The sequence below is a fragment of the Pleurodeles waltl genome, chromosome 9 (genome assembly GCF_031143425.1).
Source record: "Pleurodeles waltl isolate 20211129_DDA chromosome 9, aPleWal1.hap1.20221129, whole genome shotgun sequence".
Taxonomy (NCBI): Eukaryota; Metazoa; Chordata; class Amphibia; order Caudata; family Salamandridae; genus Pleurodeles; species Pleurodeles waltl.
Genome location: NC_090448.1, coordinates 698,612,914 through 698,638,298, shown reverse-complemented (window position 1 = coordinate 698,638,298; position 25,385 = coordinate 698,612,914). Strand labels below are relative to the sequence as shown.

At 45.4% G+C, this 25,385-nt stretch overlaps 1 protein-coding gene across 1 annotated transcript in view; it reads left to right on the top strand.

The window, feature by feature from the left end:
- Positions 1-25,385, top strand: part of ATG2A (autophagy related 2A) — a 2,189,461-nt gene that overhangs the window by 583,447 nt on the left and 1,580,629 nt on the right. The window lies entirely within an intron of this gene.

Here is a 25,385-nt window from a genome sequence, read left to right as displayed (position 1 = left end):
CACATAACGTTGTGCAAGGCTAATGCTCGAAAAAAACTCGCCAGATCCAGACTGACGCCTCGGGGAAATTCTAAGGTAAGGTATCTGCAACTAGAATATGTCTCTACCAGATTATGTTACTGAATGTAAGTAACCTTGTTTGACGGTTATGTAAATTTCGGGTGCACTCATTCCTTCAGTTGTTGGAGCAGAGCTGGTCAATAATAGTGCTGAATGTTGGGTACTCTATCCCTTCATAATAAACCAACATATAATTCATAGATAGTACAAGGGTTAGGTGATCCCCAATCCAATATAATTTTCTCTATTCGCAGTTGTCTTAAGTAGGGACACAAACAAAGTGTTTATATGACTGTGATCATATTGTAAATTTCTGCTCAGCATTAAGAGTGTTGGTTCTCTCCAACTCTATATCTTCTTGGAACCCAAAAATGGCAATGTACAGGGTTGCAATCATGGAAGGAGTCACCCTACCAGATTATTCCCGTTCCCAGGTAGCCGAACTCTTCACTGTTTGTGCAAATGTTCCTCTGTGTCACATAAGCCATCTGCTGTTCGTTAATCAGCAATACTGTAGCTTTAGACCAGTTGGTTACATGTACACACTGAAAATCTGCTAGACCATAGGGGTGGTGTTCTCGGGGTCATCAGCAAATAAGATGATATTTGCGTATAACGATGTTGTCCTTCATTTCCAGGTCTAATACATATCCCCTTAAGTCAGGTGCTTTCTTTACCGAGCTGGTCAGTGACTGTGTTGTCATGGCAGTTGAGAGTAGGAAATGAGATATACCTGCCATGTACCCATGCTGACCTAAACACCAGGGACAGCTTGCCGTTTGTTCTTATTGCCTCAGCATATTGTGCGTGGAGTAATTTCACTCAGGTGCTCTAATTGGAGCCAAACCCAGATTTCTAAAGTGCCTGAAACAGAAACTGTCATTAAAAGGATTTGAACACCTTGAAAGTGTATAATGTAAAAATAATTGCCAGTGGGTTGTACCTCCACTTTGCCTAGTAGAGGCAGGTATGGTATGTAACCTATGCATATTTAACCTCATTTATTGCCTGGGTATGAAGCCTGATTGGCCTATGTAAGAAAATGCCTAATTTTGTATGGTCACCCCCAAGTTTTTGCATTGATGCTGGTTTTTTTACTCTTTTTACCCTGACTGCACTGAGGCCTGCTAACCAGACCTCAGTGCCTCTTCCCTTACCCTTAAACTGATATGTCGAATGGACTTTTACCCGGTTGGCTGAGCTAGCTAACTTGTAATTAATTGGTACCCAGGGCATGTAAGTTAGGTCTCTCTAGGGACTGCAGCACTGGTTATGCCACTCTGGGCAGTACACGAGTAAAACTGGGCTCCGAGCCCACCAATTGCAGGCTGGCAGAGCAGTGTAACTGCTGGCCAGACTTTGCCATTTAAAGCAATGGCAAAGCATGACTTTCATGGCATATGTGCAAGTCACTCCTATGGTTGGCCTATTCAGTCCTAAGAAAGGGTGCAACATATTCTACGGGAAGAACATGTAACCTTACATGGTTTGTCCTAAAAAATGCAAAAGGGATGTTTTTACCGTGAAAAAGCTTGGTCACCCAATTGGTGAGTGCAGAGCTACATGCTGACCCTTCAGATGTGCTAATTCTGGAACAGTGCGACCAAAGTCAGTCACCCAAGGTATCAAACAACTTGTTACATTTAGCCCGACTTGATTCTCATATCGAAAGTAATGTAACAAGTTGCAGTGTGCATCTGTAGCAAACTTCCCACTTTCTTGCAACAGTCCCCTGTGCCGCCCATACTGTTAGCACTCCGGGGTCCTGTTGTGAGACAGCTTTCTGCCCTCCTGGGGAGAAATGTTAACTACTCCTAAGAAAGGATACAATAGGGGTCCGCTCTGGAAGGTGTTGTCACCTCCTCCTGGAGGAAGCAACACAAGCGTTGGCCCAAAAGGGGAACTTCAAGGAAGAATCCTCTGCGGTTGAAGGGCAAATGGGTAACACTTGGGAGATAAGCTGCTCCCTTACCTAGGCAGACAGGCAGGCACTTGGGACAGTAGGGTGAAAACCAGTTGCCAAACCTGTTTTTCAGGGGTGTGTAGCCCATTTGGTAGCCAAAACTTTGGGTTGCCTGGGGAGCTCCACACAGCAGCAGAGGGGTCCTTCCATTGTGGAAGTGGGCAGAATGGTGTCCACACTACACTGGAAGTGGTCATCATGTGGAAGGGAACCTGGTAGTCCATTGGCTACCAACCACATCCTGCCCTGAGGGCATTTTCTGAGCATAAGTAGGACGCCCTGGTACCCTAAACTCTGATATTAACTGGACTGGAAAGAGGACTGCTTTGCTGCATTGTTGAACCAGCACAGAGACGATGGACTGGCATGAACTGCACCTGGTGGCTAGCAAAAGAAAGAGACTGTGCTTGATGTGTCCTGCTTGAGGAGAAGTCATCTTCAGAACCCAGCCAAAGCCAATAGACTCCAAGGGTCAATAAGCTGAGTTCCTGTTCACAGCTCAGGGACACAAAAGCTGAGAAGCCTGTTGGGGCACATTGATGGCTAGAAATCTTCAATCTGCCATCAACTGTCACCATGCATGACTAGGGACCTGATCCCAGTGCACAAAGTTGCACCAGAGTTTGCTGAACCCCAGAATGTCATTATAGTGCAGCTGGGCCCCCCAGCGGACAAGTTAACGACCCAAGAAAGATTGGCCTGTGTCTGCGATTCTTGGTGACCAGATGTTCAGTGGCAACTGGGCTTCTGCCAGCACCAAGATGACTTTGTAGGACGTTGACCCTGTAACCAGGACCGCCTGACCCCCTTTGTGGACCTAGTAGTAGCCGGAGCAAGACCTCCGTCGACCACATCCCATCCACAGCATCTTTTCATACCTTGCATCAGGACCACTTCCATTGGCAAGCCCTTGACAGGATAAGTGTCTGGAACTGACTGAAAACTGCTTCACCAGCTGAGATCCGAGATTACTGTTTCAGTGGACCTGGTGGGTCCTCCTGATTGGCTTTTTATTGGAGGTGATCATCTAAAGTGACTCTAACTGACCGCATTTCAACTAGACCCAACTTTGTGGTAAAACCATTTCTAAGTGTCATATTTGGTGAATTTGCTAATGCTTGTTCGCAGTTGAGTGAGATAACCCCATTTACTATACCTTGTAAATTCTGTATCTCCGAAACCCTCTGGTGGATCTTTATAGTTGTGGTGTATAAACATACTTAAAAATACAGTCTATTTTTTTTAATGAATTGGGATTGGATTTCTTTGCTGTCTTGTAGATTTCTCCTTCAATTGTTTTGGTGCTGTTTAAATGTTTTACACTTGTTCCTTTGTGTTAGCCTTGCTGCTCAGTGTGACAGGTACCCAGGGTTGAGTTGAGGGTTTGACAAATGAAGCCTAAGGGTTCTAAAGGGGTAGGTAAGTGTTCTTCACAGTGAGGTTGCACAACCACACCACACCATAATATACACCCCATTTCCTCACAGTATGGATGAATCATTATGGTAATGATGGTAAGCAACCTCTTGGTGGGGGTCTTTGTTTTGACTTTTAAGAGCCAGATCAGCTAATATGAAGCATATTTTGATAGTGGTTACCCCTCTTTCAGGACTTCCATGTTAGGTTTGTGGTAGAAAGTCGAGGGCAGCCTTCCCCTTAAAGCCTTATTGTGTAGATTTAAGGGGTTCTAGCTCACGTGTGATGCTAGACTGTTTCACCAAGAGACTCTTCAAACCTGGAATCTTTCCACTTTAGTGCTGCATGAACTCCTCTATAATTTCTCCTAGTATTAAGTCCTCTTCCAGGAAGGGCCTTTGAGCAACCTACATAGATTTTGCCCTTCTAAAAATGCTATCTGATAGGGACTTCTAGATGCAGATTCCTTACCTTAGAATTTCCCCCAGGTGTCAGACTGGATCTGGAGATTTTTTTCGAGCAGTATTCTTGTGCGTCGTTAGCTGCCATAGGTTGACTCCATGGCCATCGCTGGCGTCGTGGTTGCCATGATATCCCGGTCGTATATAGGCGCCACCCAGGCGCACTGACATCAGTTCTTTTTTTTTTTTTTTCTGCACCAGCCTATGTGCATATCTGGAGAAGAGCTACCCTCAGTCATTTTTTGACTGACTTTCGAGCTTTTTGTTGAAGTTTTTGTCCTACATGGTGCGTGAGATGTCTTCCCTCAAGACCAGATTTAAGCCGCGTGACTCCTGTCACGGCATGATGTCTGTAATGGATCTGCACCTCGTGTGCTTGGAGCCCGACCACGACCCGAAGTTGTGCTGCGAGTGCTGGGGCATAACCCCAAAGGCTTTTAGGGAGCAGTCCCTAAAGCTCATGGCGGCCCAGCACTCAGCTCCGTGTCGCTTCTGATCTTGTGTGAGAGGAAGGTCACGAGGCCACTCGACCCACTCCAAATCGCCAGGACATTCGGGTCCCACGAAGAAGTCGAAGCAGGACAAACGTTGTTTGACTTCACCCCGTCACTTGGACGATGAGACGCGGGATCAGCGATGATGTTCTAGGCCTCTGTCCTCGGACCCTGCATCTAGGTGTACTCTGCTCCACCCTGAGTTTTCGGGAGCCGGAGCCACTGTTTCCCAACTGAGAGTGTTATGAGGCCATGTGCCTCATTTTTGGGAAGACTGACCGTCCTGTGACGCTTTCGGGCCCAGTATGGTCAGAGGGAGCCCCCTCTGGTTCTGCGCCGGCGACTTCAGCTCCAGAGGGCACCCTAGGATCTGTTATTGGATCCGTACCGCCGCTGGTCGTGCCTTCCCGACCTTCCCTGGCGCTGGTAAAGACTCTGACAAATCTGACACCGGTTGGACCCGTAATCGTCATTGATCTCATACTCATTTCAGACTCCGATCTGGAGGTGGAACACTGTCGCTCGATACCAATTCCGTCTTTGAATGTGACTATGTTCCCCATATTGGATCCTGACCTTTATGCCTTTGGGTACGGGCACGGTGAGAATATGGATGGGTCGCTGGACACTTTAGAATTCCAGCTAGAAGTTCCTGAAATGGACTGGACTCAGGCATTGGGCAAAGCCAGTGGTCTATACACCTCCCCTGATGCTGGCATGGTTTCTCCCCCTAATGTGGCTACGTAGGAGGGAGCCTTGTCTTCATTGGTGGTGAGAAGAGCGGCTGAGGTCCTGGGCCTCAAATTGTCTCCAGTGGCTGTCAGGAATAACCTCCTTTAGTACGGTGCTTTAGCCAGGCGCTTCCCCTTCTGAACCCCTTTTGCCCTTTAATGAAGCCCTCACTGATGCCCTGGCCTAAATACAGCACAGGGGCTCCTGTCAACAGGACAATGGCCCATCGCCATAGGACCCTAAATTCCTGATCCAACATCCCACGCCTAAGAGTTTGGTCATCCAGGCTTCTTCCTCTTCTGCGCATTCCCATCTGCACCACCGGATAGGGAATCAAAGCGACTGGACCAACTCGGGAATAAGTTATTCTTTTCCTCCAGTCAGGTGTTGCGATCTGTACTAAGCTGGGTAACTTGCTAACCAGGACCCCAGTGCCTGTGCTCTCTCCACAGTTTGGCTGCTGGTAAAATTTACACCCCACAATTGGCATACTGGTGCACCCTTGTAAGTCCATAGTATATGGTACTTAGGTACCCGGGACATTGGTACACCAGGGGTCTCCCATGGGCGGCAGCATGTATTGTGCCAGCCATGGGAACCCATGCAAACTGTGTCTGCAGGCCTACTATTGCAGCCTGCATGAAATGGTGCATGCACCGTTCACTTACATATAAGGCTTGCCTTATATCCTGGTCACTTCACTTAGAACACTGTAAGTCTCCACTCTGGTAGGCCCTTCAGCCCAATGGCATGGTGCATGTCCCTAAGTGTGAGGGTACCCTTGCTTGAACAGGTACACCTACAAACCCTGAACCCCATTCTCTGGGCTTAGTATGTGCAAGGAAGCCATCTTAAGGTATGTAGTGTACTCTGGTCAACACGAGTGGTCCAAGTACATAATGGGCCCTCCCAACCTAGGCATGTTTGGTATCAAACATGTTGAAATCATGCAACTACACCGATTCCAGTGGTAGTTGCCTGATTCCCCTGTACTCTGGAGGTTCCCTAGAGGATCCCCCAGCCCTGCCTATGCAGCCTTACGGGATCTGGCTGCCAGTCCACGCTGTTGCCGACCTCAGACACTGTTCTACCCTCCTGCTGGTGAGCCTTTCTCAGTCAGAAGAAGCCAGAACAAAGGATTTCCTGAAGGCCGAGGTGTGACCACCTCCCCCTGTATATTAGGTGTCTAAGGGCAGGGGTGGCCTCTGAGTGCCACCAGACTGCTTTGAAGGGGACATTTGGTGCCCTCCTTGCATAATCTGTTTTGCACCAGTTTAGGGAACCCCAGTTCCCACTCTGGCACAAAACTAAACAAATTACAGGGGAGTGACCACCCCTCTGTCCAGCTCCTCCCCTAAGGAAGTACACAGAGCTCTGTCAGGTGGCCACTTGATTCTGCCATCTTGAAAAAAGATGTGCAGAGGCCCCTGGGAGCATCTGACTGGTTAGGCCAAGTTGATAACGTCCCTGAACCCCTCTGATAGGTGGGTCACTTCAGAGAGTGACCAATTCCCTTTAGGGTTATTTAAGGGCTCCCCGAAGGTGGGTCCTCAGATTTGTCGAGCAAGACTCTCCAGTGAACTCTCTGCAAGACATCTTCTGCTCCTGGCCTCTGGAACCCCTGCTGGTCTGCTTTGGAACCCAAACATGTCTTCTGGTGGGAAGGCTCCCTTTGCAACACTGTTTCTCCGGATCCTGCAAAAAGTCTACAACATCCAAGGCTGTGCATCATCCCGGGTCACAAGGAATCTGTTTGCACCTGGAAGCACAAAGGAATCTCCCTTGGAGTGAAGGAGTCACTCCCCTGCATCCGCAGGCACCTAAAGACAACATTGACTGGCTGGTGGGATATGCTGTCTCACGGACATCGACAGGCACTGCATCACAGGTGGTGGGTCGGTGGCTTCCCCTGGGACTTATTTGTCTTCTGACCATCTTGGGAGACTGTGGGCCCCTGCTCCTGCCACTGGACTGAAACCTCTGTGCACCACAACTATTGCTCTTGCCAAGGCTTGTTGACTCTTCCTCTAGGAGATCTTCTGGCACCAAGAAGCCCCAGCCTCCAGCACTCTGCAACTTGTAGGTCAACTACTATCCTGCAACTCCTGGGATGTGGGACTTCTGTTTTATTGTGCTGCAAAGGCCTCCTTGTGACTCCATGTGACCATCGTCTGTGGGTCGCCCCCTCAAGGGTAGAGTCTCCCTGGACCTTGCTGGTACCCAAAGCTTTGCAAATGCATCTTAAGCTCCGGCTTGCATTTACCAGTGTTTGTTGGTGACCTGGCTGGTCACTGACCCTCCTGCACTCCTGTGACCGTCGAGGGACATCCAGGTGACTCCTGGGATCTTCTGCAGGTCCTGGACCCCGCAACTGGACTTCTTTCTCCCCTGACTTGCAGGAACCTCACCTCTAGGAGGGTGGGCATTGCCGGCTGCACCACCCGGGCACCTCTGAGGGTGCAGGACTCTGTCCTCTTTCTTTTCAGGTCCTCCATGTCCGAAATCCGTCCCTGGGTTCCACCGGCCTGGTCCATCGGTTGCGACTGCAGCTGAACAATCCGAGATTTCCACTGACTTCAGTGAGAGTCCCTCTGTATCCGGGTCCCCTGGTGTAGGTAATCCTGTCTTCTGGGTATCCTGGGGTGGGGGCACTCTCCAACCCTCCTCTTGTCTTTTGGTTTCCTCTGTGTAGGAAGCTGGCTCTGTATATACTATATCAAAATTAGATATAGTGCGTGTAGGAAGTTGGCTGTGTATATATTATCTCAAAGTGAGAGATAGTATGCTCATAGTCCAAGGGTTCCCCTTAGAGGTTGTCAGTGGCAAATTTAGATAATACTAATGTTCTATTTTGTGGTAGTGTAGTCAAGCAGGAGGCGTATCAGAGGGTAGTGTTAAGCATTTGTTGTACACACACAGGCAATACATGAGGAACACACACTCAAAAACTTAACTCCAGGCCAATAGGTTTTATATAGAAAAATATATTTTCTTAATTTATTTTAGAACCACAAGATTCAGGATTTGAGGTAAGTACATAAAATGCAAGGTAGTTCACACAGGTAAGTATAGAACTTTGACTTAAAACAGTAGTACACACAATTTAGTTTCAAATGACAATAAGCTATTTTCACAGTGATCCACTTCCACAGTGATAGGACCTAGTCTGAATTGCCTCTTGTCTGTGTTTTTAATGTCTTCACCCATTCTCTCTATTTTGGGGTTAGAGGTATCCACCTCTGCTAGTCTTATCTTAGCCAGGGTCAGCCCCAACTTACCCAAAGAGGTTGCCCAGAGTTGGAGTAACCCCACCATGACCAAGAGGGTCAGGTGGCCCAACTTGCTATTGGCATGGGGTCAGACAACCATGCCCAGTACAGAGCAGCCATAAAGGCTAACACCCAGCAGAGGCAACTGACAGCTGTCCGTGCCCAGAACGACACCTTTAGCTCTTCACCTACAAGGGAAGGGGCTAAGTTACAGGCTTCTTTGGGTTCAGGGTGCCTGTCTGCTGTGGTAGAGTGGGGGGTTACCACATCTTGTAGTAAACACTCTTGTTCCACTCTTTCTTCTGTTAGCTGAGGGGCCACCCACTTATGCTTAACAGTTGCCTGACTAGCCAGGACTTCTTGTGGGTCAGGTTGGACTTCACCAGTGCCACTTTTGGAGTTCTCTCCTATTGGAGCAGAATCTCCTTGGCTTGCTGGAACCTTGGCTAAATGTCCACCCTTCCTGCACTCTTTTCTTTTCTTTGTCTTCTGGGGCCTACTTGCAGTTACTGCAGGGGCAGCACCTCCAGAATCCTTGGGAGAAGACTGGCACTGGACCAGTTCCTCTCTTGGGCTCTGACTAACCTCTGTGTAGTAATTTCCAAGGAGACAATCAAGGGGAAGTCTATACTGACTATCACCCTTCTCCACCTAAAAGTCCCACCCACTTCTAGGGGCACAAAAGCCCCAGGCCTATCAGTGACCTTGTCTGGGCTAACTCTTACTCTGGCAGCCTTACCTGGGATGTACTGGTTTGAGAACACCAGCATGTCATCCACAATAGTGTGACTGGCACAAGTGTCTCTAACGGCAGTGGCTGGGATTCCATTCACCAGTAGGTGGTGTAAGTGTCCACTTCCCTCTGGAATCTCCAACTCACCTGTGGGGCCTTTTTTCCAGTTGAAGGCTATGAAGACCTCCTCATCTGAGGAGTCATCCCCAATGGCTACACTGGTCACCCCTGGGATTTTGCTAGGGGGTTTGTGTTTAGGACAAGACGTGTCTTTGGTGTGGAGCCCTGTCTGTCTACAGTTTTGGCACCATGCCTTAGTGGGATCCCAGTTCTTACCCTGGTACCCACCTTTGTTTTGGGTTGTATCTTGGGGCCCACCCACCTGGACAGGTTTTTGGGGGCCTACAGAGGTCTCTTTTTCTTTATTTCTAGTGTCACTCACTTTCTCCTGGGGAGGCTTTCTAACCACTTTCTTGTGGTCACCTCCAGTTGAAGTTTAGTTTACCCTAGTCTTGACCCAGTGGTCTGCCTACTTTCCCAATTCTTGGGGAGAAATTGGACCTAGGTCTACCAGATATTGATGCAACTTTTCATTGAAGCAGTTACTTAAAATGTGTTCCTTCATAAACAAATGATAAAGCCCATTATAGTCATGCACTTCATTTCCAGTCACCCAACCATCCAGTGTTTTCACTGAGTGGCCTACAGAATCAACCCAGGTCTGGCTCTAGGTTTTCTGAGCCCCCCCCCCCGAACTTAATCCTGTACTCCTCAGTGAAGAATCCAAAGCCCTCAATTAGGGTAGCCTTCATGAGGTCATAGGATTCTGCATCTTTACAAATGTGTGTGAGGAGTCTATCCCTACACTTTCCAGTGAACATTTCCCAAAGGAGAGCTCCCCAGTGAGATCTGCTTACTTTTCTGGTTGCACAAGCCCTCTCAAAAGCTGTGAACCATTTGGTGATGTCATCACCATCTTCATATTTAGTTACAATCCCTTTTGGGATTTTTTAGATGTCAGTACTCTCTCTGACCCTATTTAAGTTGCTGCCAGCATTAATGGGAATTAAACCCATCTCTTATCTTTCTCTTTCTATAGCTAGGAGCTGCTTCTCCAAAGCCAATCTTTTGGCCATCCTGGCTAACAGGTGGTATTCTTTATTAAGGCTGCTCTCAGTGCTTCCAGAGGTACGGGTCTCCCATGTGGAAGAACCAGGCTCTCTGACTATGAATTGTGGAGTCAGGGTTTGACGAACCCTATTCTCCCTGGTTAGGACAGGAGGGAGGAATTCATCCTCCTGTTCACTAACTTCCCCATCTGAAGGAGTATCCTCAGAGGGGTGGTCCCTTGTGAACTCTGCCAAAAGCTCCTGGAGCTTTACTTTGGTAGGGTTGGACCCAGATTTCATCTTTTTAAGTTTACAGAGAGACCTTAACTCTGACATCCCTAGATGCAGGTAAGGGGTGAGGTTGAGTTCCATCACCATGTCATCTGTCATAGACATTATCACTCTTAAAGTTGGGATTACTTTTTAAGAATCTAAAATCTACTTCTAGAACTTAAATCCAAACTTTTACAAACTGTTAAACTCTAAAAGAAATGCTAACGGGGACTTACTCAAGGCCCTAGCAGGACTTTTAAAAATTTTGAAAAATTAGTCACATTGCAAAAATCAATTTCTAATGACAATTTTTGGAATTTAGTTGTGTGATCAGGTATTGGCTGAGTAGTCCAGCAAATGCAAAGTCTTACATCCCACCAATGTAGGAAGTTGGCTCTGTATATGTTATCTCAAAGTGAGATATAGTGTGCACATAGTCCAAGGGTTCCCCTTAGAGGTTGTTAGTGGCAAAATTAGATAATACTAATGCTCTATTTTGTGGTAGTGTGGTCGAGCAGTAGGTTTCTCAGAGGGTAGTGTTAAGCATTTGTTGTACACATACGGGCAATAAATGAGGAACACACACTCAATGACTTAACTCCAGGCCAATAGGTTTTATATAGAAAAATATATTTTCTTTATTTTTGAACCACAAGAATCAGGATTTGAGGTAAGTACATAAAACGCAAGGTACTTCACACAGGTAAGTATAGAACTTTGATTTAAAACAGTAGTACACACAGTTTTGGTTAAAATGGCAATAAGCTATTTTAAAAGTGGACACAGTGCAAAAATCAACAGTTCCTGGGGGAGTAAGTTTGGTTAAGTTTCTCAGGTAAGTGAAGCACTTACACAGTCTCCTGGGCATGGGCAGCCCACCGTTGGGTGTTCAAGGCAACCCCAAAGTCACAGCATCAGCAACACCGGGTCGGCCAGGTTCAGAGGTGAAAGGAGAGCCCAAAACACATAGACGCCTATGGAGAACAGGGGTGCTCCAGTCCTAGTCTGCTTAAGTACCTGTGTCCTCAGGGAGCAGACCAGGGGGGTTTTGTGGAGCACTGGGAGGGACACAGACAAGCTCACAAAACACACCCTCAGCGGCACAGGGGCGGCCGGGTGCAGTAGGCAAAGTAGACGTCGGGATTGCTATTGAAAGCAATGGAGGGACCCGGGGACCACTTAAGTGATGTAGGCAGGGCACGGGGGGAGCTTCTCAGGCCAGCCACCGACTGGGCTAGGAAGAGGGCCACCTGCTGGTCACTCCTGCACTGGAAGGTGGCTCCTCTCGGTCCTGGGGGCTGCGGATGCAGTGCTTGGTCCAGTCGCCGGGTTCGTTGTTACCAGGCAGTCGCGGTCAAGGGGAGCCTCTGGATCCTCTCTGCAGGCGTCGCTGTGTGGGTGCAGGCGGGTCAACTCAGTGTACCCACGTTGTCGTAGTCACCTGGGAGTCCTCTCTGCGGTGTTGGTTCTCTGGAGCTCGAGCCAGGGACATCGGGTGCAGAGTGTGAAGTCTCACGCTTCTGGCATTAAGAGAGAGTTCTTTGAAAGTTGCTTTAAAGTTGCAAAGTTGTTGCAGTTATTGAACAGTGCCGCTGTTCTCAGGAGTTTCTTGGTCCTTCAGTTTCAGGGCAGTCCTCTGAGTCCTCAGAGGTCGCTGGTCCCTGTCGGATGGGTTGCTGTGCAGGTTCTTTGTTGTTGGCTCCATCGTCTCTGCGGGGCTTTCTGGTCAGCAGTCCTTCTTCTTGTTGTAGGTTGCAAGAATCCGATTTCCTGTGTTCAGGGTCGCCCCTAAATACTCAATTTAGGGGGGTGTTTAGGTCTGGGGGGCAGTAGCCAATTGCTACTGTCCTAGAGGGTGGCTATCCCCTCTTTGTGCCTCCCCCCTGTGGGGAGGGGGGCACATCCCTAATCCTACTGGGGGAATACTCCAAAACTAAGATTTAGGATTTCTAAAGGCAGGGGTCACCTCAGCTCAGGGCACCTTAGGGGCTGTCCTGACTGGTAGGTAACTCCACCTTGTTTTTCTCATTATCTCCTCTGGACTTGCCGCCAAAAGTGGGGGCTGTGTCCAGGGGGCAGGCATCTCCACTAGCTGGAGTCCCCTGAGGCATTGTAACACGAAGCCTGAGCCTTTGAGGGTCACTGCTAGGTGTTTGTTCCTGCACGGGGAGGTGTTAAGCACCTCTACTCAGTACAGGGTTTGTTTCTGGCCTCAGAGAGCACAAAGGCTCTCACCGCAGGGGGTTAGAAACTCATCTCAGTGGCAGGCTGGTACAGACCAGTAAGTCCCACACTGAAGGATTGGGTAAAATACAGGGGGCATCTCTAAGATGCCCTCTGTGTACATTGCTTAATAAATCCAACACTGGCATCAGTGTGGGTTTATTATTCTGAGACGTTTGATACCAAACTTCCGAGTATTCAGTGTAGCCATTTTGGAGCTGTGGAGTTCGATTTTGACAGACTCCCAGACCATATACTTAATATGGCCACACTGTACTTACAATGTCTAAGAATAGATTTAGACACTGTAGGGACATATTGCTCATGTAGCTATGCCCTCACCTGTGGTATAGTGCACCCTGCCTTAAGGCTCTAAGGCCTGCTAGAGGAGTGACTTACCTACGCCACAGGCAGTATTTTGTGTGCATGGCATCCTGAGGGGGATGCCATCTCGACTTTGTCTTTTTCTCCCCATCAACACACACAATCTGCAATGGCAGTGTGCATGTGTTAGGTGAGGGGTCCCTTAGGGTGGCACGGCACATGCTACAGCCCTTAGAGACTTCCCTGGTCACAGGGCCCTTGGTACCACTGGTATTTTTTTTACAAGGGACGTATCTGTGTGCCAGGGGTGTGCCAATTGTGGAAACAATGGTACATTTTTAGTGAAAGAACACTGGTGCTGGGGCCTGGTTAGCAGGGTCTCAGTACGCTTCTCAATCAAGTCAGCATCAATATCAGGCAAAAAGTGGGGGGTAACTGCAACAGGGAGCCATTTTCCCTCAGTGTGCACAGAGTCCAGGGGTTACCAGAGGTTTAACAGAGGCTAAAGTAGATAACACTAATGCTTCTTTTGTGGTAGTGTAGTGGAGCAGTTGGGCCTATCAGAGGGTAGTGCAAAGCATTTATTGTACCCACACAGACAATAGAAGAAGCACACACTCAATGACCTAACTCCAGACCAATGTTTTTTATATAGCAAAAATATATTTTGTTAATTTATTTTTAGAACCACAAGATTCAAGTTGCAGGTAAGTACTTCAATAGATTCATATTCCAGACATGCATCAACAGTACTTTGTTTGAAATCGGTAAGTTATACAATTCTTGAAAAATTGAGAAAAATCTGTTTTTAAAACTGGACACAGTACAATTTTCAGAAACAGTTCCTGGGGGGAAGAAATGTTAAATCGTTTTACAGGTAAGTACAACACTTACAGTTTCAGTCTCTGGGTTTTAGGAAGTCCACCGGTTGGGGTTCAAGTTAACCCCAAACACCCACCACCAGCAACACAGGGCCAGCCGGGTGCTGAGGTCAAAGATGAGCAATTTTAACATGGGATCCTATGGAGACACTGGATACTCTGAATCAGGCCTTCCTGCAGGTAAGTACTTCGGCTCAGAGGGCAGACCAGGGAGGATTGAAGGAGCACTGGAGGGGCCACAAGTAGGTACCAATCACACTCCCTTAGCGGCACAGGGTGCCAACACGTCGTTAGGGTTCCAATGCTGGTCTATGAGGAGATCGCAGGGGTCACTCAGAGGCTCCAGGTGAGGTCTGTTGGGGGGGGGGGGGGGAGGGGGGGGGGGGACTCGGGCACACCACCGGTCAGACAGGGAGGAGGGCCGACTGCCCAACGTAGCTGCACTGGGTGTCGGTTTCTCCAAGGCCTGGGGTCTGCGAGTGCAGTGTGTCTTTATGCGTCCGATATCTAAGTCTGGAGCTCGCGGTCAGGGGATCCTCGGGATTCCCTTTGCAGGTGTCGTCGTGGAAGGGTGGAGAGGTCAACCCAGGGTGGGCAATTACTCACAATCGCTTGGGGACCCTCTCTTGCTGGGTGAACCACCTGGACATGGGCAGTGGGCGTCAGGTGCACAGGGGCAGGACTCACACATTCAGAATGAGGTTGGGAGTCCTTGGTTGTTGGTTTTTCTTAGACAGTGCCACTGTCCTCAGGAGTTCTTGGTCCTTTAGGGTTCAGGGCAGTCTTCTGAAGCTGAGCAGGGGTCGCTGGTCCTGCTGGACACATTGCTGGCCTTTTGCAGGTTCTTTAAAGCAGGAGACAGGCCGATAGGGCTGGGGCCAAAGCAGTTGTTGTCTTCCTTCTTCTATGCTGGGGGTTTCAGCTAAGCAGACCTTATTCTTGTTAGATCACCAGGAATCTGATGAGCTGGGTTCAGGGAGGCCCTTAAATCCTAGATTTAGGGAGGTTTTAGGGGTCAGAGGGCAGTAGCCACACTACACTTGCCTAGGTGGGAAACAGACTTTCACATTCCACTATTTTAGTATATGGTTTGTGTTCCCCCTACGCCCATTGCAACCTATTTTCACTGTTTGCACTGTTTTCTGACTATCTACTCACCTGTTTTGGTTACAAGTGTATATGTTGTGTATAATACTTGCCTCCTAAGGGAGTATAGTCTCTAAGGTACTTTTGGCTTTGTGTCACTAAAATAAAGTACCTTTATTTTTGTAACACTGAGTATCGTCTTTCAAGTGTGTGAGTACTGTGTGGCTACAGTGGTATTGCAAGAGCTTTGCATGTCTCCTAGTTCAGTCTTGGCTGCTCTGCTACAGCTACCTCTAGAAAGCCTGGCTTCTAGACACTGTCTACATTTCACTAATAAGGGATAGCTGGACCTGGTATAAGGTGTAAGTAGCTTTGGTACCCACTACAAACTAGTCCAGCCTCCTACACTGCTTCTGCCCAGAGTTCACAAGAAAATCAAGAATGACCGGGCCCAAGTAATCCTTGTGGCTCAGGACTGGGCACGAAGAGTATAGTATCCCGAGCTTCTATGCATGGACATTTGTCCTCCACTCAGACTGCCTCTTCGGAAGGATCTTCTGTCGTAGCATCAGGGGACGGTTCTCCACCCAAACCTGTCTAAGTCTCTGCCTTCTTGCGTGGAGATTGAGTGGCGGCAGTTGGAAGCTTTCGACCCTCCACTTGAAGTCTGTAATGTTATCTTGGCAGCCAGGTGTATCTCCACCAAATTGGTATAAGCCTGTTGTTTGAACAAATTTGTGCCAACAGATCTTTTGGTCCCTTTTCTGCACCTCTGTCTGAGGTCCTTTTGTGTGTACACTCTCTTGACCTGCAGGGCTCTGCTCTGGGCACCTGTAAAGGTTATCTGTTTGCCATCTCTGCTTTCCTCAGACTACGAGATCAACCGTCCTTGTTTAAATCTCCCATTGTTGGGAGATTCCTCAAGGGTCTTACCCACATGTTTCCACGTACCTGTTCATAATGCCCTAGTGGGATTTTAACTTGGTACTCTGATCAAAGATGTTTAGTCATTTTTAGGGTCGAGCCTGCGTTGCATGCGCTTGTGCATGCGTTTCACTTGCAAGACGCTTTAGTAGTTAGAAAAGGACTCGGAGCCCCGTTCATGCCACGTCAGTGTCTTTCATTGGTTCGTGGGCTTGCCTGTTAAAATCTACTTGCTTTCATTAGTGGAAGGCATGCATACGTCATGCCTGTTCCGGTGGTTAGCCCTCCTCGAGCGCCTCATCCAAGTACTGAAAACATACGAGGCTTGCTGATTTCGGTCCGGTTTGTGGACTACTTTTTATCTTTTTTCGCAGCGCGATCTCGTTTGGCAGAAGTCTAGAGCTTTCTATGACATCGACCCTGTTCCGTAGATAACTGCACTTTTGCCGGTTACGTAGATAATTGCTCTTTTGCTGATAGGTTTCTCTACGAGTGAACTGTAGCAGCGCGATTGAGCTCTTTTTTCCGTTTAATGTGGCAAGGAAAGTCTAGTTGGGAGTTTACAAATGCTAATAGCTCTAACTCGAAGAAATGCGAGACCTGTTGCATTGCAAATACTTGTTTGTTTGAGTGAGCTGTAATAAAGAAGGAGCTCAGTTGATGAGGAAACAAGGTTGTGAGGGGGAATAGCATGTGTTGATTAAAGGGAGTTGGTAAATAGGGAGGGTTGACAGCTGTTGTAGGTTAAATAGGCCATCATCTTGCTCCAGGAGGTCAGGTCAACACTAACCCAGAGGGGCAGAGTGATGGGTTAGTTTGTTGAGGAGGAGGAGGAGTTAGAAGATATGAATGGCAGGTGGGTGGCATGGTTGAAGTAGGAGGGGGAAGTGCAGGGAATGGAAGACTGGGTTCAAAGGAGTTTGGTGAATGCTTTGAAGTACACGGTTGGCACAAATTCCTGTAAATCGGGTAAGATGTTGGGTGTGTCTTAGTGCGAGTAGAAAGAGAGTTGAAGGCAAATGAAGTCCCCAGATGGAGATGGACGAGTGATAGAAGTGGTGCACCAGGAGAACACTGGATTCTGTGGGTTTTAGAGAAATGTATATACTTCACAGTACCTATTAATATTTTTGACACTCGCTTTTCAAAATATGGACTATTCTTTGTATGCCTAGCACTGTCAGACTGGTAGATATTTATATCTTAGTTATCTAAACATGCCTAAAGAGTTCTTTAACATTTGTAAAGGGAGCTCATGAATATAGACACAGTAGTGGATTCTTACATGAGATTTTTGTTTCTGCCTATTATTTTCATTTATATATATGATTTGCTCTTTTGTTTGTCAATAAATATTAATTATGGCAATGCCAAACTTGTAGTTACCTGAATTCCTATACACAGTGAGATCTTTAATAAGACAAATGCCCTCTTGACCTCTCCACTTTCTAATTTTTTATTTTGGAACAGTTCTCCACTGGAAACCATAAGCCAGAATATTTTACACTTTTCGTTTAGGGACTTGATTTTCACTTAATTGAAAATGTGATAAATGTGATTTAAATAATAAAGGCATGCATATTTCTTCGTCAAGGACATCCTGGAAAAATACCAGTTGCTCTATGCTGATCAAACCTTTTTCAGTAATTCAGTACTAGATCACTTGTTATTTTCCAAAAATTGAATCTGTCAAGGACCTATCTTGCAGTGACACCTGTATTTTAAAATAAACTGAGGACTAACTTGAGGGGTTTTGTTAAGGAATTGTAGCCATGAATCTAGTATCCATAAAACTGCCATTTGCTCACTATAAACCTTTTAAGTTGAATTTTACTGCAGCCATGTAACCAGGCCACCTGCACCAAAAGTGCTAGTTATGCACTACCAGTAGGCAGCTTACACACTATAGAAAACTTTTCAGCCATCCTGGCACAACTCATGGCTTTCATTTGCATGCGAGCTACTCTTCACATAAGATAGATTTTCAGAGCAGTCGCAGTCTCTACAGTTTCCTTCTTAAATGGCATGTATGATGCGGTGCTCTGCAAACGAATACAGTCAAATTGTGTTATTCGTCTCAAGGGCTGGAGGCAATGATTTTTTTCTTGTTCTGCTTTGTTAATCTTAACTTAAATTGTGACTCTATGAAAGATCAAATGCTGGGGAAGGCAAAGTTACTTATGTTTAATTACTGTTATCCATCCATTGTATATTTAATAGATTCAACACTCCCTCCTTTCCTTTCATGTGGCTGCACTGATAATTTACTCTTGACAAGATCCTAAAAGCTGACGGTTGGCACTTCTGGACAGAGTTGAGCATAATGTCCCTCCTCCTGATTGGTCAAACTTCTGGTCACGTAATGATGTGAACAGACTATATATTTGTCTAGGACAGTGTTTTCCTAGCTTTTTAGAACCACATCCCACTTTTAGCTTGACAGATTTTCATGACCCACTTGGCTTTAATTGACATGAGGCAGGCAGTTTTTTAATGAAAATAAAGCATCATGTGGTATTGCATTGTCATTTACAGACAGCCAATTTCCCATTAAAATAGCTACTAAATTTGCATAGACCTACAGTTTTTACTGGTAAAACCAGATTGCACTCAAATGATAATGTGCAGAAATCAGGTTTCAGTGAATAGGTATCATTTGCACATCACCAAGTAAAAATATCTTCATTTGTTTTGATCCTATTCAAATCTTTGTTTCCATCACACTTTAGTATTGCAAAAAAATGTGCTTCATTTTTGTTTTCCAAACTGCTGAATGTGTACAGTTTACAAGTATTTATCTTGTGTGCGGCCACTCTTTCAGAACAGGCACTTTTACTCCCTTCATCAAATTAGTAATTGTCTTCCCCTCGTGCCTCATTTCCAGCTATCTATTTATTAGTGTCTAGAACCCATTAAATCTGGATTCAGGGTGTTGCATTCTATTGAAACCAACCTAATTTGCGCATACAGCTTCTTAGCCTTTGTTCACCACAACCACCTCTCTTTCATTGTAATACTGACAAAATACTGAGAAAATGGCCATATATAGATTTATTTGGCAAACAAATGTGCTGCACGAAAAGGCATATGTTTTTACATTAAAAATGGCATCAACAAAAGATTTGCTGTGCTAGGATCACCATCTTTTCAGCTTTCGGGAACAAGCACAGTTGTATAAATAAAGAATTACCACAGTTTTTTTTTTTTCCAAGAGGTAGGCCTACTTTGCTTAATTTTTGTTGTTTCCTCCTACTTGTTTGTGGCAGAACCAGGCATGAAACCCATGGGTGACCTTGGAAATTTATACATTTTTGAAAAGTAGACAACATTCTACATTTATCAAGGGAGCATTTGTGTAGATACTCCAGGTTTTCCCAAAGAAACTAACTGTTGAAATAAAAAAATAAAAAATAAAAATTAGTAGTAAAAAACAGCAACATTTTTATCAAGCGTTGATTTACAAAAGCAATTTAGGTTCGAAAGACTCTTCTGGTTGCGGCAATATTTAGGGTTAAAGGTTCCCCCAAAAATATGCAATGCCCAGAGCCAACAACTGAGCTGCACCTTGTAATGGTCTTTGCTTGTATTCAGTCTATAATACAGTTCACATGTTAACAATTAATGATTGAAAAATGGTTATGAAAGAAACCTATCTATTTCTGAAATGTACACAAGGTGCTGACCTTAGGAGCAGTGGTTTTTTGCACACCTCTGAATTTGGGGTTACCCATACTGTCTTGTGACTCTGACAGTATTTTGCAAAATGTCTTCTTTCCTGCACACTGGCTTTAATTTGGAAGCCACAAATACAGAGAAATCAAATTGGTAATAACATAAATGCCTCTCAATAAAAATGGTATCCCACTTGTGTGGGTAGGCCTAGCACCCACAACAGGAAATGCCCCACAACACAACATGGACAGAGAAAGTTTTTCCATTGAAAACGCCCCCCCCCCAATACTTCCCCCTCCTTTTTTTTCCACCCCAAATTTGGTAGGTGTGGATTTTGGGCCTTTAGCTCAGCTGGCCCAAGAGGAAACTTACCAAAACTGCATGTTTCTGAAAATTAGGCACCTGAGGGGAATTCAGGGTGGTGTGACTTTCTTTTATTATCCAGAAGCCCTTGCAAACCTTTAACCTGGCTAAAACAAAACTCATTTCTGTAAACGAAAGTTCTGGAAGCTGTGAGTAGCCACAATATCCCCACCACTCCGCTTTCCCCCACATTTCCTGATAAAAATTGTACCTCACTTTTATGTTTGGGCCTAGGAAACGGCCCAAAACACCATCAATGAAAGATCAAAGTTGACCTTTTTTTTTTTTTTTTCAATTTGGACAGCTGTGGATTTTGGGCCTTAACACAGCCGGCAACATTTGAGGTCTGGAGGTCATTGTGGGTAAGAAAGCGTAGTGGGATTCATGTGAGAATTGTGAAAATTTGTTTTTTAGCTAAAGTTTGAGGTTTGCAAGGGCTTCCAGGTAATAAACCCTTGTGAGATCCACATGAGGCTCACCAGCCTTCACTACCCTGGGTTCTAGTTGTATAGAAAATTATAGGGTTAGGTAGGCTTTCCTGGGCGGCCAACAACACATCAACAGTCGGGGCCACTCAAGTGCCCTTCCCTTTTATACCCCCAAAGTACTGATACACCGATCACACCACCTATCACCCTGACAACTTACAAACACACTGCCTGCAAGTCTCTACACACGCAGTGCAAGTCAGATACCAATACACCCGTACACAGACAGTCAACCATTACTACAGGCGTACACCTCCAGTCAACCAACACCACACTCCACCAGTCAACCACCGCAACTACACATACCACAAGTCAACCCCCAGCACTCACACACCCACCAGTAAATATACGTCCAGAAAACCACCACTCAGACATCACAATATGCTCCATGCATCTTTCTTTAATAAAAAAACTAAACTACAATGGCAGATTAAATAAAGCACAGGCAAAAATTTAACATTCAATTAAAGACAACACACTGTTTTTTTTTTCTTCAAATAAAAAAGACACCTATTGGTAGAAGATGCAAACCCAACTGTGTTTGCATGCACAACAGATGTTACTGAACACACTAAACAGTTTGCTACACAGCCCATAGTTTCAGTTTTCTTTTACTACCATGGTTGCTTCCTGTACTTTTTAAACTCATGCTACAGTTTAGAACATGTGAGCACACATAGGCGAGGATTAGGACACTCAGAGTAGTATATACGTGTTTTCGTTCTGTACTCCTCTGTGCACCCAGACGCTATATCTACTGACAAGAAAAGTCTTTTTTGGGTGTTGGAGGAATGTATTCAGGAAAAATTGAGATCTTTCAATCTAGCCGCATCCTCAACCGTTCTGATTCTGGGAACACTTACTTGCTGTACTGCAACAAGGCTGCCTATTTATTAGAGACTGCTGAAACTGCACAAAAATCATCTTGGAATCTGGAGAATTATCCTTTATCAAAACATGAGTGAAGGATGCCAAATGAAACAAACGAATAGCCAACTTCTTGTACCAGATGATTGCTTTTCAAACAGCAATGTAAGGCTCTAGCCTTTAATCTACCCTTTCTACACCTCCCATGTACCTTTTGTAGTCTAGAAAGTGCAGTGGGTTGTGACCTTCTGCTACATGGCCCCAAACAGTCAATGATTAAGTGCTTTTGTTGTCAGTAGCTGTGAGAATGTCAACATCTCCTCGCTCTGGCAATTTCAAGACATCTAGTTAATTTGCTACGCAATCCAATTCTCTGTCTCTTTTGAAGTTTCTTACATATAAGCTCTTTAGAGGAACCTTTACAGTTAGAGCAATTGTGCCACATGCCGCAGTGCCAACTTTCAGAATTCTTTAAATAAGTGAAAACCTGTATAAAAATTGTGAATGTATAAATAGTCACCTTTGTGAAAATGTGTTCTGGCAAGTCCCCAGTACAATTTTTCACTAACTTCAAAAACGTGAAGGACAACTTGCGGGGTCCATTGAACAATCTCTACTACTGTACACCCTGGAGCTTTATGCATATCCATTTGCACTTTTGGACTTATCCACAGATATATCTTGACATGGAACACTGATCTCTGAGAAACTATCAACTGAATGGTCAAGAACAGGCTGAATCTTGACGAGACTTACTAATGAGGATGCTCTTGTGGGAGCAATGTAGCTTTATCCACAGAGTGCAGCATTTGCCGCAGAAGCAAATATCGATCTAGGCTCATGGTTGCTGGAAAAATAGCAGTTGCCATCAATGGACTTGTAGAGCAATATAAAGGCTCTGATGACTTCATTAGCAATCCTGTCAAAAAGTTAAACCACAGAATTGCTTCATCTCATTCATATCATGGCAATTTGATGTAGTCCACCTACTAGCTGTAGAGTGGGACAAAAGTGTGTAGGAAAGTGTAACACTGTCCCACAAAAACTGTTCTGCATACAAATATAGGGTTACAGAATTCAATAAAATGTCTACTTGTCCATAGGACAGATTGCTTCATAAATCTACTTGTCCTGTAAAAAAAAGTTCACCTGTATCTTTAGAGCCACGAAGTGCGGTGATAAATTGAGATTTTCTTAGCTTTAGTGAAAGAAAGTCTTGATTTTATTAAACACACAGAGGCGAGTATTATGCTAACTTCTCTTGCTTTAATTTGAATAGCAGCCAAGATAAACTACAAATCCCAGCAAACCCAGCTGGGAAACTACTGAAATATGTCATACAGTAGGTAACCAATCAGAGTCCTAGGTAAGTATAAACATATTGGCTGAGAGCAACAAGTCCTCTTTTCTTGCAGAGCAGTTAAGCCACTCTGAATAAAGGAACAATCAGGAGTAAAATAGCACATGCCAATAGAATTGAAAACAAAGCTTCAAAACGGTATACTATATGAACAGTCTTTTGATCCAGATCCGGGATGAAAAGGTCTTGAAGTAGAGTTCTTTACTGTGTCAAAGCAGGAATGTCCATCGAAGTATGCTGGTAGGTTGAAGAAAGAACCTTAGGATGTCTGGTTAGTAGCGGTAGCTGTACCTGCTGAGAATAAAGGGAGGGTTAAACAGAAGAACAATAGTGGTGGGATAATACTCGCCTCCGTGTGTTTAATAAAATCAAGACTTTCTTTCACTAAAGCTAAGAAAATCTCCATTTTATTACAAGCACGGAGGCTCCTATTATGCTAGTTCAAAGCATAGAAATAACAGAATTAGCTACATGGGAAACAGGCTTACAATAAAAGGTTCTAAAGGTTGAAACATTTGACCAATCAGCTGATTTGAGAATGTCGCCCAAACACAATCCTGCCCAAAAGGCCTTGGAAGCCATAGCTCCTCTGGTGGAATGGGCCCCAAAAAGGGAGATGTTGATCCCGGCCAGGTCCATAAGCCTTTTGACCCAGCGGGCTAAAGTAGTGGAAGTGACAGGATTATGAGGGGATCTGAATGAGATGAGGAGTTGAGTTTCAGAAGGCTTTCTCAAATCTCTAGTTCTTGAAATATATTCTTTCAAACAAGTTCCTACACATAAATTAGCCTGATCCGGGAAATAAGGATAAAAAACAGACATTAAATTAGTTTTTGTTCTTCTTCGAACCTGAAAGAAAACACCTTGAGGAGTATACTGTACAGATGTTACATCTAAGGCACTAACGTCAGAAATACGTTTGAGAGAAACTAGACAGAGGAGAATAGTTAGTTTAGCAGAAAGACATTTTAGGGATAAAAGGGAATTGGGCGGTTGTGATAAAAGAAACTGTAAGATCACATTGACATCCCACATGGTATTGTACTTAGGTAAAGGGGGTTTGGTAAAACGTATCCCTTTTAACAGTCGACAAATTAGAGGATGCTCGCCAATGGGTTTACTATTGATTCGGTCATGTTCCGTGGAAATTGCGGATCTGTACATGTTGACTGTTCTATAAGCCTTGCCCTGGGCTGCCAGGGAGGCTAAAAAATTAACAACCAGGACTACATCTGCTGAAGCGGGATCGGCACCCCTGACCAGACACCAATTATTCCAGATTGACCAGGCTGACCTTTAAGCTTTAGTTGTGCCGGGAGCCCAGGCTTGACGTATGAAGCTTGCAGCCTCCTGCAAAATTCCTGTGGTTCTCCAGGAAGACCCGAAACCATCCATGGGACTAACTGGAGAGTGTGGTTGAGTATCAAATCGTGAGGTTGTCCTTGTGGATTCAACAAAAGAGAGGGAAAAGGTGAAAGAACAGGGAGGTCTACAAGTAATTCGAGAGCTGAAGGGAACCAAGGCTGACCCTGTCAGAGGGGGGTAACCAAAAGCACTTTGGTGGATTGACGACGGACTTGCGCCAGAACTCTGGGAATCATTATGAAGGGAGGAAACGCATAGTTGGTTTGATTGGACCAGTCCTGTTGAAAGGCGTTGGTGGCCAAAGCCAGAGGGTCTGGCCGCCAACTGTAGAACCGAGGGAGTTGAGAGTTTAAACGAGAGGCAAAGAGATCGACAGAGAAGGGACCGAATTTGGAAGAGAGATTGTTGAAGATAGAAGGGTGAAGACGCCAATCGCTGGAGTCCTGAAGATATCTGGACCACCAATCTGCGATTGTGTTCATGTTTCCCGGAAGGTATTCTGCTCGTAGGGAAATCTGGTTTTGAAGACAAAATTCCCAAGTACTTTTTGCTAGTTTGACGAGGGGTTTTGACCGAGTACCTCCAAGGTGATTTATATACTGAACTGCTGAAAGATTGTCCATCTGGAGGAGAATAGAACAACTTACCCTTTTCTTTGGCAAAGGTTTGGATCGCACAGGAACCTGCAAGAATCTCTAAACAGTTTATGTGCAGAGATGACTCCTCTCTTGACCATAAACCTCCAGTCGAGAACTTGCATCGGATTCTAAGACAAGATCTGGTGCTGTCGAGAATATTGCCCGGCCATTCCAGGCGTCTAGGTGGTCGAAACGGTAAAATTGGTCCTTCCATTGGAATTGTAGAAATTTCCTGAAGGAATGATAAACGGGAATGGAGAGGTAAGCATCTTGTAAGTCTAAACGTACCATCCAATCGTTTGTCAATAACGAATCTCGAAGATGGAGAATAGTTTCCATCTTGAAATGGTGATAAACCACAAATTTGTTGAAAAACTTGAGGTTTATGACAGGACGAAATTTTTTGTTCTTTTTTTTGGACCTAAAAAAAGCGTACTGGTGAAGCCTGAAGGATGAGGAAAACATGGCTCTATCGCTTGCTTGAGACTTAGAGAATGAATCTCTTGAGAGAGAAGAGTGTCTTGTTGTTTGGAAAAAATTAGGGGTTTTGGAACATGATGTTGTAAAGGAGCTGAGTAGAGTTCTATATGATAGCCTGAGACTGTCTGCAGGACCCATGGATCTGCGGTTAAAGACTGCCAGTTTGTTATGAATAATGCCGTCCGGCCTCCCACCAACAATGGA